The following is a 20,826-nucleotide window of genomic DNA, read 5'->3' on the forward strand; positions in this document are numbered from 1 at the left end:
AGTACAGGCAAAGCGGGGGGGGGGGGGGATTCCTGACCAAAAGAAATCAAATATTGGCCTTGATTTGAGGAAGAAATTTGTGGAAAGTTACGTTTGCACTGTGACATTGTATCGAAGTGAATAACGGACTTTAGGAAACCCAGAAGACAAGAGAATGGAAGCGTTTGAGATGGTGGACTGTGGGAGGGTTCTGAAAATTGAGTGGACTGATAAGCAATGAGGAGGTTCTCCGCAGAATCGGCGAAGAAAGGACAAACGGAAAACACTGAAATGAAGAAGGAATAAGGTGATAGGCCATGAGTGAAGACATCAGGGAATAACTTCGATGATACCAGTGGGAACTGCAGAGTAAGTCTGTAGAGGAAAACTTGCAATAAATCCAACATATAATTGAAGACGTAGGGCGCAAGTGCTTTTCTTAGATAATTTGGCACGAGGAAGTGAAGGTGATGCCTAAGAATGTGTCTTGGTAACAGATCCCTTCTTTTACTCAAGTTGTGCCAGAAATTTCTTGTTACCCCAGTTCGTCTGGGTACCTGCCGAGAGACAGTCACGAGAGCACCCTCGCGCCGCACTGTCTGATTGCTGCTCTTGCTGCCGCGGCGAAAATCCGAGAAATTACAATTAATACGAAAGTTTTCCGACAATCAGTCTTCCCACGTGCCATTGCAGAGTAGAGCAGGTAAGGGGGAGAGGGTGGGGGGATCAGATAGTGGTGTCAAAAGTATGCTACGCCACACATCGTCAGGTGGCTTGCGGAGAGTAGACCTAAATGCAGATGTAGACGCATCCTCATTAGTTACGATATCTCCCCGTCGAAACTTCAGCATTCTTCTATGCTTTTTCTGTCTGATTGATTGTTTGGTCGATTCAGAGAAGGGGGCCAAACAGCGAGGTCATCGGTCTCATCGGGCTAGGGAAGGATGGGGAAGTAAGTTGGGCGTTCGATTTGACAGAAACCATCGGGGCATTTACCTGAAGCGATTTAGGGAAATCACGGGGAACCTAAATCAGGATGGCCGCACGTGGGATTGAACCGTCGTCATCCAGAATACAAGTCCAGTGTGCTAAACATTGCGACACCTCGCTCAGTCTTGCTGTCTGAAGCGCTTACTGTTCACGTGTCACTTCCCCACAGTGCCCATGTTACGAGCCCACCCACAAAGCCTGCACCCTCTGTCCACCACAGGCGCCCCAACTCCACTGTCCGTGCCGTCACATGTGGTCGACCGACAACCACTCCATCTGTACCCATACATGGCCCACCCCCATGGCCCAACTCGAAACGACAGAGGATGCACGGCCGACTTATCCCACACTCGCACGCCACTAACCACCCCTATCTCATCGGCTTCATGAAGCTGTACTCCAAATACTCTCAGAAAAATTTATATTTTATATTAACAAATTTCTCTTTTTCACAAATACAGATTGTCCATGATTAAAGTTCCAGCTTCAAAACGCTGTAAAAGAGAACCACTGATCAAAATGACGTCAAATTTGAACAGCATATTATTGACGCACTTTGACACGTCATGGGAAAAAATAACGAAAATTATACCAATATATGGCGCTGCAAGCATTTCAATGTAAGTGGAATCCGCTACAAATGACAGATGAATCGCAATACAACTATGGTTTGAGTTGCACATTACACCATGCATAGTGTTCAATGTGCATGACTGTCCAAATTGGGCGGTCAACAATTGTGGCGCTGTTATGTGAGCCCGTCCACCACGGCAAGCTCGTACCACATCGGATGGAAAGAAATCCGTTTTTATGTGTGCTGGGGCCAAAAACCGCATAAAGAGCATGTCATGGGACTAAAATCCGCATAAAAATCAAAGTGACATCGGTTTTTAATTGTCGTGAGAGCGACGCAAGACGTGTTCAATATTCTGTCCATCGTTTTCTGCCACAAGCTGAAATCGAGAAACAGTATGTTCCACAACAGATTGGAGTGTCTTGGCGGTTACGTTGAGAATGCGTCGCTCAGAGCGTGCCTTCAATTCACCTACGTTCGTCATTGGAGCACTGAATACAACATGTTTCAGATAACCCCACAGCCAGAAGTGACACGAATTAAGATCAGGAGATTTGGCCGGTCAGGTTGTAGGGAAATGACGCCCGATAATTCTAGCATTTCCGAAATGCCTCTGCAGCTCCCGCTTCAGTGTGTAATGTGCGGAGGAGCGTCATCTTGCATAAAAATAATCCTACTCACACATCCACGCTGTTGAAGGGTTGGAATGACGTTGGTGTGCAGGAGGCTCTCATAGCTCTTACCAGTGACGGTACAGGTAACAGAACCCGCAGAACTCATCTCCTCGGAAGAATACGGCCCTGTGATAAACGATGGTGTCAGCCCGCGCCACACAGTCATCTTAGCAGAACGAAGTGGTACCGGTTGATGTGTGTGCTCGTTTTCCGTGGTCCGTATTCTGCATTTCTGCCTATTGACATGTCCTTGGAAATGAAAATGAGCTTCGTCTGTCCACAGAATGTTCCATGGCCATTCATTGCCCATTTCCATGCCAATGAGAAATTCCAAAGCGAACGTTTGTCTCGCTGGGAGGCTATCAGGAAGCAATCCTGCAGACTGTTCAGGTATTCAGTCATATTACGTGATACCTACTAAACTGTTGGTTTTCGGACCTCATTTTACTGGTATTATTTAGTCATTATTTTGTAATCTATTCGTCCTTTTCGAGTGTATCAATAATAGTCAAACATCCCGTATAATTAGTGTCAATTGATTGGTCTACTAGGTGTTGCCTGACCAGTGCGTCAGTCTGGGATTCCCCTGCTGCCATCTCAGCCGGTGAGTGCGGGAAGCGCCGCGAGTGCTGGGCTCCTGGGGCGGGGAGTGGGGGAGGCGGAGAGAGGCCTGCCTGAGTTATGGGCGACCTTTGTGTGGGCGGCGCCGGCCCGCTGGGAGGCGCTAATTGCGTCTGCGGCCCACACACCTGCCGACGGGGCCGACTAGACCTCCGCCACGGCACTAGCATGCTACACTTCCTCGGTTCAGAACTCGAGACAGTGTCTTCACTTGTCATTCCGGTGTTGTCCTACCTTTCCTACCTTTACTGGTTCTGGAATGTATTCCGCCCTCACTTTTGTTGGACTAGTCCCGAGATATGTGATTGTCTCAAACAATATTTACCTAATAGAAGCCATTACGTTACACAGAACGGCGGATGTTTTATAGGTACTGACGCGACATCGAATGTGCAGCAGAGAAGGGTAATAAGACTTCTAACGTTCTCAATGCCGCGCGGGATTAGCCGAGCGGTCTAGGGGCGCTGCAGTCATGGACTGTGTGGCTGGTCCCGGCGGAGGTTCGAGTCCTCCCTCGGGTATGGGTGTGTGTGTTTGTCCTTAGGATAATTTAGGTTAAGTAGTGTGTAAGCTTAGGGACTGATGACCTTAGCAGTTAAGTCCCGTAAGATTTCACACACATTTGAACATTTTTTGTTTGTTTTTGTTTTGAACGTTCTCAATGTACATAAATTGTTCATCACACAGGATCCACAACACCATAAGAGAGATCAGTAATGATGAAGTTATCTCCAGGAAAGCTGATGATGATATTTGGTTTGTGGGGCGCGGTTATCAGCGCCCATATAAATACCCAATCTTTTCACAGTCCAGCCTCGCCGCTTTGACGAATGATTATGAAATTTTGAGGACAACACAAACAGCCAGTCCCTGGGCGGAGAAAATCCCGACGCGGCCGGGAATCGAACGAGGAACCGTGTTATCTAGAGGTGGCATTGCTAGCCATTAGACTATGAGCCGCGGACTAAGGGAAAGCATCGTCTTGGACGACCGTAAGGTACTGCAGAAATGAGGGGGGTGGAGGAAGAGGAAATTACCGCTTTTCTGCCCACAGATGGGCCAATCTGGTGCGACCGACCGCCGTGTCTCCTCAGACAATGACGTCATCGAGATGTGGTATGGAGGGGCGTGGGGTTAGCACACCGCTCCCCAAGCCGTTGTTGGACTAGCAGACCTGGTGCCGCTACTTCACTTTCAAGGAGCTCTTCATAGCTCCTCAGTTGGCATCACGAGGGTTAGTGCATTCCGCTGTAGTCCTCCCAACAAGCCGGCCGCGGTGGTCTCGCGGTTCTGGGCGCGCAGTCCGGAACCGTGGGACTGCTACGGTCGCAGGTTCGAATCCTGCCTCGGGCATGGGTGTGTGTGACGTCCTTAGGTTAGTTAGGTTTAAGTAGTTCTAAGTTCTAGGGGACTGATAACCGCAGCAGTTGAGTCCCATAGTGCTCAGAGCCATTTGAACCATTTGAACCTCCCAACAACGAAAAACCACCAGCAGTACCGGGTATTGAATGCTGCTCTGTCGCATGACACACAGCGGCGCTGTTGTCTTAGCTATGGATGTGTAGTGATGTGGACAAAGTATTAACTTTGTCTAATGAACGGCAGCTCTGTCTTAATGTAGATATATGGGAGACAACGCCCATAATCAAGAGGAAACGCGCTATGGAATCCGATTACAAGGTGAACATACGAGGGGCATTCAATAAGTAATGCAACACATTTTCTTCTGAAAGCAGATTGTTGTTAGTCAGGATTCAGACACACCATATTGCGCCCGCATCTCGTGGTCGTGCGGTAGCGTTCTAGCTTCCCACGCCCGGGTTCCCGGGTTCGATTCCCGGCGGGGTCAGGGATTTTCTCTGCCTCGTGATGGCTGGGTGTTGTGTGCTGTCTTTAGGTTAGTTAGGTTTAAGTAGTTCTAAGTTCTAGGGGACTTATGACCACAGCAGTTGAGTCGCATAGTGCTCAGAGCCATTTGAACCATTTTGAACACCGTATTGCTGCCCATTCTTTTGGCTACAAAACCCTATTTTTCTACATAATCTCCGTTAAGTACGACGACTTTACGCCACCTCACTGTGATGCGCCCTCATGCTACCACTCTACTGGTCGACGTCCGAGCCAACATCTTGCTGCATCAATAACATGCCCATGATCGACGTACTACTTTACGCAAAGTGCATCCTTCACTGGGCCAAACAGATGGAAGGTACGAGATCCGGGCTGTAGGGGGGATGAGGAAGAACAGCTCAATGAAGCTGTACACTTCACAGTTCATCGTTGCACCACGAGGAAGGACATCAAACAGAATAGCCCCGCCGGCCGGAGTGGCCGAGCGGTTCTAGGCGCTACAGTCTGGAACCGCGCGACCGCTACGGTCGCAGGTTCGAATCCTGCCTCGGGCATGGATGTGTGTGATGTCCGTAGGTTAGTTACGTTTAAATAGTTCTAAGTTTTAGTGGACTGATGACCGCAGCAGTTAAGTCCCATAGTGCTCAGACCCATTTGAACCATTTTTGAACAATAGCCCCTTCAGAGTTCCATGACTTTACTAGCCGAGGTTCGGCTTCGAACTTTTTTCCGGAGGACCTATGGCACCGCCATCTAGTGGGCCAACCATAGCGCCATCTGGTTTTCCTCTTCAAGTTAGACAAGTTTCGTTCTTTGTGGTTTTTTCGTTTGATGCTTATTTCGTGAGATATTTGGCCCGGTCACGATCAATGGACCACCCCGTATAGTTGGAGCCACGAACGATGGCGGTCGAGTTTAGGCTCATTCTGCGCACGTATGTCACGTGTGCTCCGACAACCAATGAGCGTTCAGTATGTTCTGAGCGCTCTGCTGTGAGTGCCGTAGGTAATGCGAGCATTAAATGTAGCGAGTTTTTTGGTGAATTTAGATTCAAAAAATGGTGGAAATGGCTCTGAGCACTATGGGACTTAACTGCTGTGGTCATCAGTCCCCTAGAACGTAGAACTACTTAAACCTAACTAATCTAAGGAGATCACACACATCCATGTTCGAGGCAGGACTCGAACCTGCGAGCGTAGCGGTCGCGCGGTTCCAGACTGTAGCGCCTAGAACCGCTCGGCCACTCCGGCCGGACCATTTAGATCCAAGTTGTTGCCAGTTGTCATCGCTGATTGTGGTGGTAAGTGGTAAATTCTGCATGAATAAGCGAGAGACATAATTTGCAGGATTTACGGTTAGCTCAAGCGGAAAGCACGCGCTTGCGCCTACCACAGTTGTCGCTTGGAATCGTCAACAAAGCAATCCCCGTCCATGCCTCGACATGCGCCACCGCTGTCAATTCCTCGTTACGTGAGGGTGCCCGGATACTTTTGAACAGGTAGTGTACCGACAGCCTCAGGCTGGGATGTGGAAGCCGTACGATATCAGCGCCTGCACGGAGTGTGCGCGTGGCGAGTCGCGAGCCATAACGGCGGCGCCTGCAGCTGCGGCTGCCGCCATGGCGCCCGCCCCGGCGAGAGATATTTTTGAGGCCGGCGCGGCGCGCAGGCTGTGACGACACGCGGGCGGCCGCGGCGCGCTGCAGTGTCGGCCGCCGCCGGCGCTGGCTGCGGCAGGCCACCAACCTCGCGGCCGGGCCGGGCTGGGCGCCGCGCGCTGCGTGCCGCGTGCCGTGCCGTGCTGTGCGCTGGCAGCGCGCCAGCCAGCTAGCCGCCGCCGCCGCCGCCGCCGCCGCCACCGCCTGTCCCGGCGCTACGGGGGCAAGCCGGCCCGGCCCGTCCCAGACGGCGGCTTCGCCTGCGGCTTGCCGCGCATACCGTATACCGCGGTATGGTACATTTCTTAACCGGGCACGGACCTTATCCCACGCACTTAAACCGCGTGAGTCTGAGGCAGACACCTACATGCACATGCGGGGAAGTAGGTTCCCCAGAACACACTGTCTTTTTCTGCGGGCAATACGCGAACAATAGACATACACTACACTTAGATTACACAGATACAGACATAGATATATACACCGCAATAAGAGACGAAGAACAATGGGCACAATTAAACGCACTGACAAACAGTATTTCAAAAACAACACATGAAGAGTATATGCGGACACGACATCACAGACATGCCTATGTGCAGCGTAACAACAATCTCCAGAGGGTGGACAGCGATACCTACAGTGACAGCGAAATTAGTGACAATGAGGAGGAACAAGAGGAGGAAGCTGAGATGTGATAGTAAATAAGCAAATTGATGGCAATCTAGCCAAGAAAACACCAAATGCTGTACATGGATGCACACCTAATGTAGTTAATACATAGGATTAGTAACAAATACGATAAGAAACAATATTTCTCTATTAATAACCATTTGTGTGTGACTGGCGGTCAACGGCTCGATGAAACCATTCCGAGGTATTCACCGTCAGTCACACTCGGTGATGGTACTAACATATCTCTCATCTATCCTATCTTCTTTTTATATTCTTCTTAAAAACAACAAAATTTTATTTATATTTCAACCTCAAATTATTGTTATTTTGAACCATTCTTTGTAAATGTTGTAGATAAAAAAAAGGAAAGAAAACTGTAAAAAGATGAAAAACGAAAATTGTAAGATGTACGACCTGTTTTAAACTTCAGGTAACAGGTCTATAATTTGGCAATAAATAAATATAAAAATATACCGTAGCCGCCATATGTAGCACCCAGCTCTGAATAACTAGTATTGCACCAGGCACCAAGTACAATTTTGTTCTTGCCCGAATCGTTGCGTTACTCGCACGTCTTCTTCAGCATAAACTGACGTTGACTTCTACACTGAAGCGCCAAAGAAGCTGCTGTAGGTATGCGTATTCAAATACAGAGGCATGTAAACAGGCAGAATAGGGCGCTGTGGTGGGCAACGCCGATATAAGACAACAAGTGTCTGGCGCAGTTGTTGGATCGGTTACTGCTGCTGCAATGGCAGGTTGACCGGACCTCGCCTTGCTACCAACGTGATTAACACTCTCAGCAGCAATCTGTTGCAGTCTGGTCAGACGACAGCTGCAGCCTTTGTAGCATCGAGAGCTGAGTGCCGATATAAACGCCGGCCGCGGTGGTCGAGCGGTTCTAGGCGCTTCAGTCCGGAACGTCGCGACTGCTACGGTCGCAGGTTCGAATCCTGCCTCGGGCATGGATGTGTGTGATGTGCTTAGGTTAGTTAGGTTTAAGTAGTTCTATGGGCCTCATGACCTCAGATGTTAAGTCCCATAGTGCTCAGAGCCATTGAACCGATATAAACAGTCTCGTGCTCTGGTTAGACGTTAGGCCGGACGGGGTGGCCAAGCGGTTGTAGCCGCCACAGTCTGGAACCGCACGACCGCTACGGTCGCAGGTTCGAATCCTGCCTCGGGCATGGATGTGTGTGATGTCCTTAGGTTGGTTAGGTTTAAGTAGTTCTAAGATTAGGCGACTGGTGACCTCAGATGTTAAGTCGCATAGTGCTCAGAGCCATTCGAGAACTCTGTGCAGGCCAGTCCATTACAGCGATCTTATTGTCGTGTAACCACTCCGCCACGGGCCGTGCATTATGAACAGGTGGTAGATCGTGTTGAAAGCAATAGCTATCCCCGGATCCCCGGATTGCATTTCAACAGTGGGGAAGCAAGAAGGTGCTTAAAACAACATTGCAGTCCTGTGCTGTGAAAAAAAAAATGGTTCTGAGCACTATGGGACTTAACATCTGTGGTCAGCAGTCCCCTAGAACTTAGAACTACTTAAACCTAACTAACCTAAGGACATCACACACATCCATGCCCGAGGCAGGATTTGAACCTGCGACGTAGCAGTCGCGTGGTTCCAGACTGAGCGCCTAGAACCGCATGGCCACCGTGGCCGGCTCCTGTGCTGTGATAGTGCCACGCATATCAACAAGAGGTGCAAGCCGCCCCCATGAAAAACACGCCCTCACCATACCACCACCGCCTCCGAATTTTACTGTTGGCACTACACACGCTGGCAGATGACGTTCTCCGGGAATTCGCCATACCCACACCCTGCCATCGGATCGCCACATTGTTTACCGTGATTCGTCACGCCACACAACATTTTTCCACTGTCCAATCGTCCACTGTTTACGCTCCTTACACCAAGCAAGGCGTCGTTTGGCATTTAGCGGCGTGATGTGTGGCTTATGAGCTACCGCTCGACCATGAAACCCAAGTTTTCTCACCTGCCGCCTAACAGCAATAGTACTTGCAGTGGATGCTGATGCAGTTTGGAATTCCTGTGTGATGGTCTGTATATATGTCTGCCTATTACACATTACGACACTCTTCAACTGTCGGCGGTCTCCGTCAGTCAACAAAAGTAGTGTAGACTTTATTTAACTGACCTGTTGCATTTTCCAAGCGTTCTGCCAGTAAAATGCAATCTTTGGTTTATCTTCTCCACACCGTAATTTGTGTGATCGCTCCATTTTAATTTGTTCGTAATTGTAATTCATAAATGTTTCGTTGAAGTGACAGTCTTTACATTTGTGTGAATTATTGTGTAACTGAAATTTAACAGATTCCTTTTAGTAGTCATGCTGGTGATCCCACATTTGTCGTTATATAGAGTCAATTGCCCATTTTTATATCGATAGAGATATCTTGTCTGATTCATTTGGAACTGGTTTTGATCATCTGATGACTTTACTAGACAGTAAACGACATCATCATCTCAAACAACCTACGATGCTGCTCAGATTGTCTCCTAAATCATTTACACAGATTAGAAACAGCAGAGGGCGCGTAAATCTTCCTTCGGGAACGCCAGTTATGATTCCGTTTTACTCTATGACTTTCCGTCAATTACTACAAATATACGAAGATGGTATCTGTTCTTTCGGACATGTCCGAACGGGAGGCGTACCAGAGATACGTCCCTGCAGTTGCACTATCCTCTGTGTTCTCGGTGGCTGAGAGCCTCTCCGTCGTTTCTAGGTCCCCGGTTAACATAACATAACATGGGGTGGATATGGAACGACAGTCGAATGACGTTCTGTGAGCTCCTCTCGGGTTCGCAGACTGGAGTGAGGCCTTGCGTTGTCACGGAGAAGTTCTGTGCACTTTTGTGGCGAAGAACACGCTGAAGTCGTTCCTTCAATCTCCTGAGGGTAGCACAATACCCTCCAGAGTTGTTCGTTGCACTACGAAGAAGGATATCAAACAAAACAACCCCTTCAGAGTTCGAGAAGACCGTCGCCATTACGCACAGATACTGCTCCGTGGCTTTGTATCGTGTTGGGTTAGATGACGAGTAATCTAGCGGCCGCACACACTTCTCAGTACTCAAACTAGTGAACGAGTGCGTCAGCACCACCTACAGAGACGTCCAGTTGAGTAGCGAGATGTTTCATTGTGATCCGTCGATAACCTCGAATGAGAGTGTCCGCACGTTCCAACATTGCAGGCGTCACAGCTGTGTGTGGCCGGCCGTTCCACGGGAGATCGGACAGGCTGCTGTGATGACAGAAGTCGAGCCAACGACTCAATGTACTTATGTTCACTTTCTGGTCTTCATAGTAAATCTTAAGCTCCTACGAATACCTGCAATGTTGTGGTTTTTCGCCAAAAGAAACTCAATGACAGCTTTCTGCTTGGAACGCACCTCCATTACGGACTCCATTTTCAAAGCTACTTATACAGTCCAGCCTGTCGGGTCTTTATCAAAATATAGCCGCTGAAGAGGGAATATTTCACGACGTCGCACAACAAATTCCGCATTTTCTTGAACCAAACTTGGCCGAGAAAAAGAATTTGTCGCACAACTTATTGACCGCCTCTCGCATGAGAGGCCTCTGGCTAGACAGTGCCGCGACTGGCAGTTTGCGTAACGTAGCCGCGCAGAGCGGAGCGGAGCGGCTGTGTGCACCCGGCCGTGCCGCCTCGCTGGCCTGCGGGCCGCCGCTTCCGGCCGCCGCAGGCAGCAGCACTCGCTCTGCCTCCTGCCTGCCCGCCCACTAGACCAGCGCCACAACTGGACAACAGGTGGCCCGAGTCAAGGAAGAAGGAACAACACCTTCCATACTGCTCCAGGAACTGGGGACGTTAACTGCTAAACATTTTACGATAACGAATAAAACTATTCCCTCTTATTGCTGTGTCTCCGATCAGCTGTCTCTTTTTCTATTTACTATCGAATTAGGGGTGGTACATTGCGAGCATACAGGCCCTCACCGTAAGGTGGCGTAATGTCGTCGCCTTGAATAGAGATTATATTGAAAAACAGGGTTTGGTTGCCAAAAGAATGGATAGTAATATAATATAGGGGTAATGCAGGAGTAGGTTTAATAATGAATAGGAAAATAGGAGTGCGGGTTAGCTACTACAAACAGCACAGTGAACGCATTATTGTGGCCAAGATAGATACGAAGCCCACGCCTGCCATAGCAGTACACGTTTATATGCCAACTAGCTCCGCAGATGACGAAGAGATTGATGAAATGTATGATGAGATAAAATAAATTATTCAGAAAGTGAAGGGAGTCAAAAATTTAATAGTCATGGGTGACTGTAATTCGATAGTAGGAAAAGGGAGAGAAGGAGACGTAGTAGGTGAATACGGATTGGGGGGAGGGGGTGGGGGGGGGGAAGAAATGAAAGAGGGAGGCGCCTGGTAGAATTTTGCACAGAGCGTAACTTAATCATAGCTAACACTTGGTTCAAGAATCAAGAAAGAAGGGTGTATACAAGGAAGAAGCCTGGAGATACTAGAAGGTATCAGACAGATTACATAATGGTAAGACAGAGATTCAGCAACCAGGTTTTAAATTGTAAGACACTTCCAGGGGCAGATGTGAACTCTGACCACAATCTGTTGGTTATGAACTGTACATTAAAACTGAAGAAACTCCAAAAGGTGGGAATTTAAGGAGATGAGACCTCGATAAACTGAAAGAACCAGAGCTTGCAGAGAGCTACAGGGAGAGCATTAGGCAACGATTGACAAGAATGGGGGAAAGAAATGCAGTAGAAGAAGAATGGGTAGCTTTGAGAGACGAAACAGTGAAAGTAGCAGAGGATCAAGTAGGTAAAAAGACGAGGGCTAATAGAAATCCTTGGGTAAGAAAAGAGATATTGAATTTAATTGATGAAAGGACACAATATAAAAATGCAGTAAATGATGCAGGCAAAAAGGTGTACAAACGTCTCAAAGTGCAAAATGGCTAAGCAGGGATGGTTAGAGGACAAATGTAAGGATGTAGAGGCGCATACCACGAGGGGTAAGATAGATACTGCCTACAGGAAAATTAAAGAGACCTTTGGAGAAAAGAGAACCAGTTGCATGAATATCAAAAGCTCTGACGGAAAGCCAGTTCTAAGCAAAGAAGGGAAAGCAGAAAGGTGGAAGGAGTATATAGAGGGTCTATACAAGGGCGATGTTCTTGAGGACAATATTATGGAAATGGAAGAGAATGTAGATGAAGATGAAATAGGAGATATCATACTGCGTAAAGAGTTGGACAGAGCACTGAAAGACTTAAATCGAAATAAGGCCCCGGGAGTAGAGAACATTCTATTAGAACTACTGAAAGCCTTGGGAGAGCCAGGCCTAACAAAACTCTACCATCTAGTATGAGACAGCAGAAATACCCTCAGACTTCAAGAAAAATATAATAATTCCAATCCCAAAGAAAGCAGACGTTGACAGATGTGAAAATTACCGAACTATCAGTTTAATAAGCCACGGCTGCAAAATACTAACGCGAATTCTTCACAGATGAATGGAAAAACTAGTAGAAGCCGACCTCGGGGAAGATCTGTTTGCATTCCGCAGAAATGTTGGAACACGTGAGCCAATACTGCCCGTACGACTTATCTTAGAAAATAGATTAAGGAAAGGCAAACCTACGTTTCTAGCATTTGTAGACTTAGAGAAAGCTTTTGACAATGTTGACTGGAATACTCTCTTTCAAATTCTGAAGGTGGCTGGGGTAAAATACAGGGAGCGGAATGCTATTTACAATTTGTACAGAAACCAGATGGCAGTTATAAAAGTCGAGGGACATGAAAGAGATGTTTTGCAAGAGACATGCCCTCTTAGACAAATTATAGATTCAGGTATATCTTCTGAAGAAAGCTCAATTATTTGGGCTGAAACCTAGGTAAGGGTTGGTTTCATTACCGCAATCGAGGCTGATAGTTTCTTATATAGTGATAGCAGTGTCATACCTGGACATGATGCAAAATCGATTGTTTCGTCAACTTTACGAAGATTCCAATGATTTCATTTTTATGCATGACGGCGTCCCGCCTCACTTTCAGCTTGAGGTGCGGATTTATCTTAACATGGCCATCCCACAACAGTGTATAGGGAGGAGGAGACTAGAGTTTGACATCACGTCGAGAACGAGGTCATTAGAGACGGAGCACAAGCTCGGATTAGGGAAGGAGAGAATGAGGTCGCCCGTGCCATTTCAAAGGAACCATCCCGGAATTTGCCTTAAACGATTCAGGGAAATCACGGGAAACCTAAATCAGGATGGCTGGATGCGGGTTTGAACCGTCCTCCTCCCGAATGCTACCTCGCTCGGTCTCAGCCCACAACGTTGGATTCGAAGAGGTCACCTGACCTCACGTCTTGCGATTTGTTTCTGTCGCGGTACATAAAAGACAGAGTCTTTGTCCTACCTGTGCCAGCTATTCCTCAAGGTCTGAGAAACCGCCCTTTTAAAGACGTCGATTGAATAAATAAAGACCTTCTGTTCGGTGTGGAGTGAAAAGAATTACCGCTTTGTTCTGGAGCATCGCCAATTTGCTCATGTTGAGTCTATGGTATAGTGTCGTGCGAAAATAAAACTTTGATCCTTCCTCTATCCAGTGACAAGCGCATTGTGTTTCTATTTTTCACAGTTTGTGTGTACATAAAAACTGACATCAATTCTTTCCTTTTGAACCACCTTGAATTTGCTTCATGACAACGCTCCATCTCTTTCTGCACAGGACTCTGTCACGCAGGCTGCTTCTTTTGGCTGCAAAAGCTGTGAACACCCACCGCCCCTCGTATTCTCTGCACATGTCACCCAGAATGACAACATCCTGATTTCCTTCGTGGATCGTTTCCTAAACAGCCCGGACAGGCACTCCTGCAACAAAGGTATCTGCCAATTCGTCTATCATTGAAATAAAAAAAAAAAAAATCGCATTGAAGAGCGAAAATGTAGAGGAGGACTAACACCATCGTACAGTTTTATGATCGAAGTTTGATTTTTTCGAGGTTTTAATTAAAACGTTATGATACCCGTTCGTGGTAAGTGGTGTGTGGTGGCGGCAGATAAGGGCGCCCGTACACAGACCGCACACCTGCTGCCTGAGTTCCTTCGGTCGTGGCCGCCCGGGCGGGACTTTCTCCAGCGCCGGCCCTCGGCCGGAGCAGCACCTGGCGTAGCCGCGGCTTGGCGCTTCCTCTGCCAGCAACGCTTGCTGTGTGCTCAATATACACTACTGGTCATTAAAATTGCTACACCAAGAAGAAATGCAGATGATAAACGGGTATTCATTGGACAAATATATTATACTAGAACTGACATCACATTTTCACGCAAGTTAGGTGCATAGATCCTGAGAAATCAGTACCCAAAACAACCACCTCTGGCCGTAATAACGGCCTTCTGACGACTGGGCATTGAGTCAAACATAGCTTGGATGGCGTGTACAGGTACAGCTGCCCGTGCAGCTTCTACACGATACCACAGTTCATCAGGAGTAGTGACTGGCGTATTGTGACGAGCCAGTTGCTCGGCCACCATGGGCCAGACGTTTTCAGTTGGTGAGAGATCTGGAGAATGTGCTGGCCAGGGCAGCAGTCGAACTTTTTCTGTATCCAGGAAGGCCCGTACAGGACCTGCAACATGCGGTCGTGCATTATCCTGCTGAAATGTAGGGTTTCGCAGGGATCGAATGAATGGTAGAGCCACGGGTCGTAACACATATGAAATGTAACGTCCACTGTTCAAAGTGCCGTCAATGCGAACAAGAGGTGACCGAGACTTGTAACCAATGGCATCTCATACCATCACGCCGGATGATACGGCAATATGGCGATGACGAATACACGCTTCCAATGTGCATTCACCGCGATGTCGCCAAACACGGATGCGACCATCATGATGCTGTAAACAGAACCTATATTCATCCGAAAAAATGACGTTTTGCCATTCGTGCACCCAGGTTCGTCGTTGAGTACACCACCGCAGGCGCTCCTGTCTGTGATGCAGCGTCAATGGTAACCGCAGCCATGGTCTTCGAGCTGATAGTCCATGCTGCTGCAAACGTCGTCGAACTGTTCGTGCAGATGGTTGTTGTCTTGCAAACGTCCCCATTTGTTGACTCAGGGATCGAGACGTGGCTGCACGATCCGTTACAGCCATGCGGCTAAGATGCCTGTCATCTCGACTGCTAGTGATTCGAGGCCGTTGGGATCCAGCACGGCGTTCCGTCTTACCCTCCTGAACTCACCGATTCCAAATTCTCCTAACAGTCATTGGATCTCGACCAACCCGAGCAGCAATGTCGCGATACGATAAACCGCAATCACGATAGGCTACAATCCGACCTTTATCAAAGACGGAAACGTGATGGTACGCATTTCTCCTCCTTACACGAGGCATCACAACAACGTTTCACAAGGCAACGCTGGTCAACTGCTGTTTGTGAATGAAAAATCGGTTGGAAACTTTCCTCATGTCAGCACGTTGTAGGTGTCGTCACTCAGGCCAACCTTGTGTGAATGCTCTGAAAAGCTAATCATTTGCATATCACAGCATCTTCTTCCTGTCGGTTAAATTTCGCGTCTGTAGCACGTCATCTTCGTGGTGTAGCAATTTTAATGGCCAGTAGTGTACAAACTGATACAGCTGCCCCTACTGATGGGTTTTATACTACGTGCAACGCCTTAAAGTACCACTCGCGAAAATTTCAGATTCTCTCGCTCGCCACGTGCAAACTGTAAGTACTACAGAGAAAATGAACAGGACGTTTTTGTAGGAAATTTAACGTAGTTAAATTCTGTACTGGGATACGCCATCGCCGAAGGCCACGGTTTTAGAGTTATTCAAGAAAAACACGTCTGTAGGTCACTTTTGTACGTTTTTCTTGAGCAATTCGTAAACTATAGCCTCTAGCGAAAACATATCCCTCTACAAAATTTAACTGCGTCAGATTTACTGTAAAAAGGACCTCTTCATTTTTTCGATACTAATAGTTTCTGCGTAGCGAAAGAGAGAATATGAAAATCTGGCACATGAGTTTTGAAGCTATTACAAGTTGCGTAAAAGCCATTTATGTTCTTACGATACAAAGTTGATCACACCAAACGAAAGCCAAACGACCAACAGGTTAGCTGCGTTATCCCCACACTCTATAAGAAATCCATCACTGTCAATTAACATTGTTGCGTGGAAGCATATGGCAATATCATACGCAGAATACGGATGTTTCAAAAAGATTCGCCCAATTTCGGAAGACTGTATTTCTCAAATGAATGGAGATAGAAACTTGGCATAAATTTTATCTTACGAATCTAAACGTGGCGCCGCTTGTAAATCACTGGTTGGCAGTAGGGGTCGCTCATTCATACCCAGTGTCAGGTGAGCTTAGTTGGTAGTACCACAGCAACAAAAGGTATTTTGCACTCTCTCAGCTGGTGCAATTCAGTGAGGCTACAACAGCGTGGCGCATCAGTCGGCATTACGCCATTGGCCTCGTCTCTCGGTTTTTTCTTTTCTTTATTATTATTATTAGGTCTGTGAAGCACTGTGTCTATGCGCCTCTCCTTCCAGCAACATTGGGCGCCGCACAGCAACAACCTCGAATGCAGCAACTCCAAATTTGTTCGCAAAAGTACGGGACGACTCTGACTATCGTCTGGATGGTTATCGTATGTCCATTGGAGGGTACGCTAAACATTTCAGAAAGGTAAATCAAAACCAAGCGGTTCTAGGCGCTTCAGTACGAAACCGTGCTGCTGCTACGGTCGCAGGTTCGAATTCTGCCTCGGGCATGGATGTGTGTGATGTCCTTAGGTTAGTTAGGTTTACGTAGTTCTAAGTCTAGGGGAGTGATGACCTCAGATGCTAAGTCCCATAGTGCTCAGAGCCATTCGAACCATTTGTAAATCAAAACTTTGACCCTAATAACCCCTTGTAAAATGGGATAGCTCTTCCGCAAAATAGAACCTCTGTAACCTCTTCGCGAAATTTATCCGCGTAGAAGAACTGACTTTATGTCAGGTCTTGAGTAATGGAAGGGAGAGGTTGACTGAAAACATCGTGAGGCATCAAGGAATAGTTAATCGGGTAATTGTGGAAAGTGTTGGGGCTAAACATTGTAAAGAGGAGCAAGGCCTGAGCACAATAAGCAGACTCGGATAAATGGAGGATGGAGCAGTGACGTAGGTATAAAAAAACGTGTACATGTTAGCATAGCGTGAAGAACTCCATCAGACTAGTCTGATGACGACAGCAACAACATGTTCAAATATTTGGTTTCTACTCACGCTGCTAACCTTGACTGCAAGAAGGGAACATTGCTGGTATGCCCTTTCCGTTCTTTCCAAAGTTCTGTCGGTGTCGCCAGTTCTCCGGACACCGATCATCAGATAAAAGAAGAATTAAAACTATTTCACTGTTGCGATGTCGAGGTCAAAAAGCGGTTGAATGCGAGCCTGTAGCGGCAACCATTGGAACATTTAAAGTAGCAGACCGTTTGCAGTTACGATAAAGACCTTAGAGCTGTCTATTTCGTCTAGAATTTACCTCAAGTTAACATCAGCTCACGTCGCTACACAACTCTGACAGCATTTACGGCGTATACGACGTTTTCATGAAAACATAACTTGCGTAGCGGTTTATTTTAGCTATCCATTTCCTGTCGACGTGAGTGAACAGCAACCTCTGAATTCAGCCAAAAAGGAAGCCAAGCAAATAGTTTCATTAATATGCTACGGTGTGTTCTGCCGAATAATTATATAAAGTAGTTCAGACACGAACGTAAAGGAAATTTCCACTATTTTGTAGGAGCCTTCTTCTGGACGTAGGCTGTTGTAGCTAGAGGAAGGTATGGCAAAAAATTGCGTTTCGTCCGCTATCGTAAGACCACCGACGTCCGATTTGTAGGTTTTATTTGCCGTAAAATTTTAATGGTTGAGAGAAGGGATGACTGAGAGACGATTCGTCGCCTTCAAGGCATTCAGATTACTGGTACCCAGTGTGTATCGGTGACGAGCTTCTGGAGGCCATGTTTTCCTGATGACAACCGCAGAAACATGTCAGTTTCGCCTGCAGAGGTAGAGGTGGACTGGGTTGCAAGTGGTCCAAGTCGAGTTTGAATGATTACGTGCATCTGTAAACGGACTCCTCTCACCTTGATCTTATGGTTCTTACACGAAGTATTTAATGTCAAAATAATCTGTCTTCCTTGACTGTTAGTTCCTTAAATTTGCGTAACACTGTTTAGCGGAAAGAACACCACCTTTCTTCCACACAAAAGTTTCACCATCTGCTTCAACCAGTGCAAGTGTGTGATGGGAATACTCAAGGGTCCCTTTCAAGACCCTTTAGTGTACACATCACACACATGACCTGGTTGAAGCAAGTGGTGGCATTTCTGGCAGCATCCATCTACATCCCATAATACTCAAAAACTGGTTGAACAAGTGTATTGTACACATTTACTGTTTCAGTATAACTGCATAGAGTCATGCTACATGTACCATTCTTAAAATTAACCCAATCACTTACAAGAGACAAGCAATAAATGTTTGCAATGAAATTTTCCAATTGTGAGATTCTATGAGTTAGGAACCGGGGTGTTGTTGGAAGCTGGCTGCTCATTCCGAAGATGAATGTAATCACTCCCGTTAACCACTACCTAACGAAATGGATTTCGTCTGTAGTGCTATGTTACACAATCGTGACGATAGCTGTACCACCTGTCTGAAGAGCCGAAAGACGTACGAGGCACTTCTTGCGAGTAACGCTTTAATTCAGCAGTTAAAAATCAAGCTATTTTACACTGCACTTTTATTACGCGGGAAACCGATTCTTGTCAGCCGTGGGGTCTGGAGAAATGACAACGAGATAGCGGTGCAAAACCGGCCGTCGACGTAATAAACGAAAACAAATCTGCAGCGTTCAACTCGTGTCCTTTCATCGGTCTTTGGTGTACAATTAATACTTGTGGCAGTGTCATGCTGGGTTTACAGTCACACACTAATTGTGCTTTTTGTTTTGCGTCTGATTTACGCAATAGTTTACGAGACTGAAATGTCTCAATAGAGGAGGAATAAAGTATCGGAGAATGTCATGTCTGTTCTTTGGATTATCCTTCCTGCATGAAATATTAAAATATTACTCTGATTTTTTGTGTTACTAATTAATATAAAGTTTCCATCCGTAACAAACAGGGGAGGATTTGTTAAATCCAACGCTTGCTAAAGTTAAAAGCAGTATGAATAGTGTCGAAGACTGTAAATTTCTATTAAATATAAATTATTGTGCTATTTAGGACTATGTAAACATATCTATGCATGAAAGTGAAACATGGACGATAAACAGTTTAGACAAAAAGGGAATAGAAGCTTTCGAAATATGGTGCTACAGAAGAAATGCTGAAAATTAGATGGTCCGATTATGTAACTAATGAGCAAACACTGATTAGAATTGGGGAGACAAGAAATTTTTGGCACAACTTGACCAAAAGAAGGGATCTGTTAATAGGACACATTCGGAGACATTAAGGGATCACCAATTTAGTATTGGAAGGAAGTGTGATGTAAAAATCGTAGAGGGAGACCACGAAACGTATTGAATTACTGTGCTGATAAACCTCTTACATTATTTGATTTTCAAACAGCTGAGCAAACCTGAACGTACTCAGACATTTCGCTCTTTACCTATTCTGATCAACACTAAACTGACACACAATATTTTTAGCGCAACGCAGTCTGACTTTCAAAAATCCCTACAAAAGAATGGCCCTGACTAACATTAACCTATACCTTTCACAAATCACTTACCTCACAAAAATCTTCGTTGCTCGAACTACTGTAATACAGCGAGCGCCACTACTGCCAGCTAAATAAAAGATTCAAACTACTGAAGGCACTAACTACTGATAGGCATAGTTAGCAAGTGAAAGATTTTGATAGAGAACAAACAATGTATTTACCTTAATAGTGTTCAAATGTCATTATATATATATATATATATATATATATATATATATATATATATATATATATATCAGTTCATGACATGCAGTCTTACAGATTTACTGTCTCTGTCCAGATCATCCGCTCTCAAAACCCCGCCATCTCACTCCCCACATCCACCACTGCTGGCGGCTCACCTCCAACTGCGCAACGCTACGCACTGTTAACAGCCAACTGCCCAACACTACAATAGCACATACTTCAACAATGCAAACCAACCACAGCCTACACACAGCAGTCAGTGATTTTCATATAGAGCGCTACGTGGCGTTACCAACATAAAAACCTAAACAGCCTACTTACAAGACGAAGAGATCAATACAGTTAGCAGATTCCGAAGGATGTAGGTTGCAGTAGTTATTCGGAGATGAAGAAGCTTGTACAAGATAGAGTACAGCGGAGAGCTGCATCAAACTAGTCTTCGGATGAAGACCACAACAACAATACATCTTTCTCGTAAACCGACTGGTTCACAACCTTTCGATAGAAATCATTCTCACTAATGTTATTAACTAACTTGTATTTCAAGTGTATCTGTGCAGTAGACGTGAAGTAACAGCTCGTCATTTACAGGGACAAACGCGGAAGACAGTCTAAAACCCTGAACAGTATTGGCTCCTGGCACCCGTAGCCCCTTCCGTCACATCAGGTGATTATTGAACCTGCACACACAAATAATAATGCCTTAAATAAAGCATGGGCTAATAAATGAAAAAATGCAAGTTTTGGATAACCTATAGCCAAAATTCTTATTATTAAACCAAGTTGTCTTAATGTACTC

The sequence above is a fragment of the Schistocerca nitens genome, chromosome 7, assembly GCF_023898315.1.
Source record: "Schistocerca nitens isolate TAMUIC-IGC-003100 chromosome 7, iqSchNite1.1, whole genome shotgun sequence".
NCBI lineage: Eukaryota > Metazoa > Arthropoda > Insecta > Orthoptera > Acrididae > Schistocerca > Schistocerca nitens.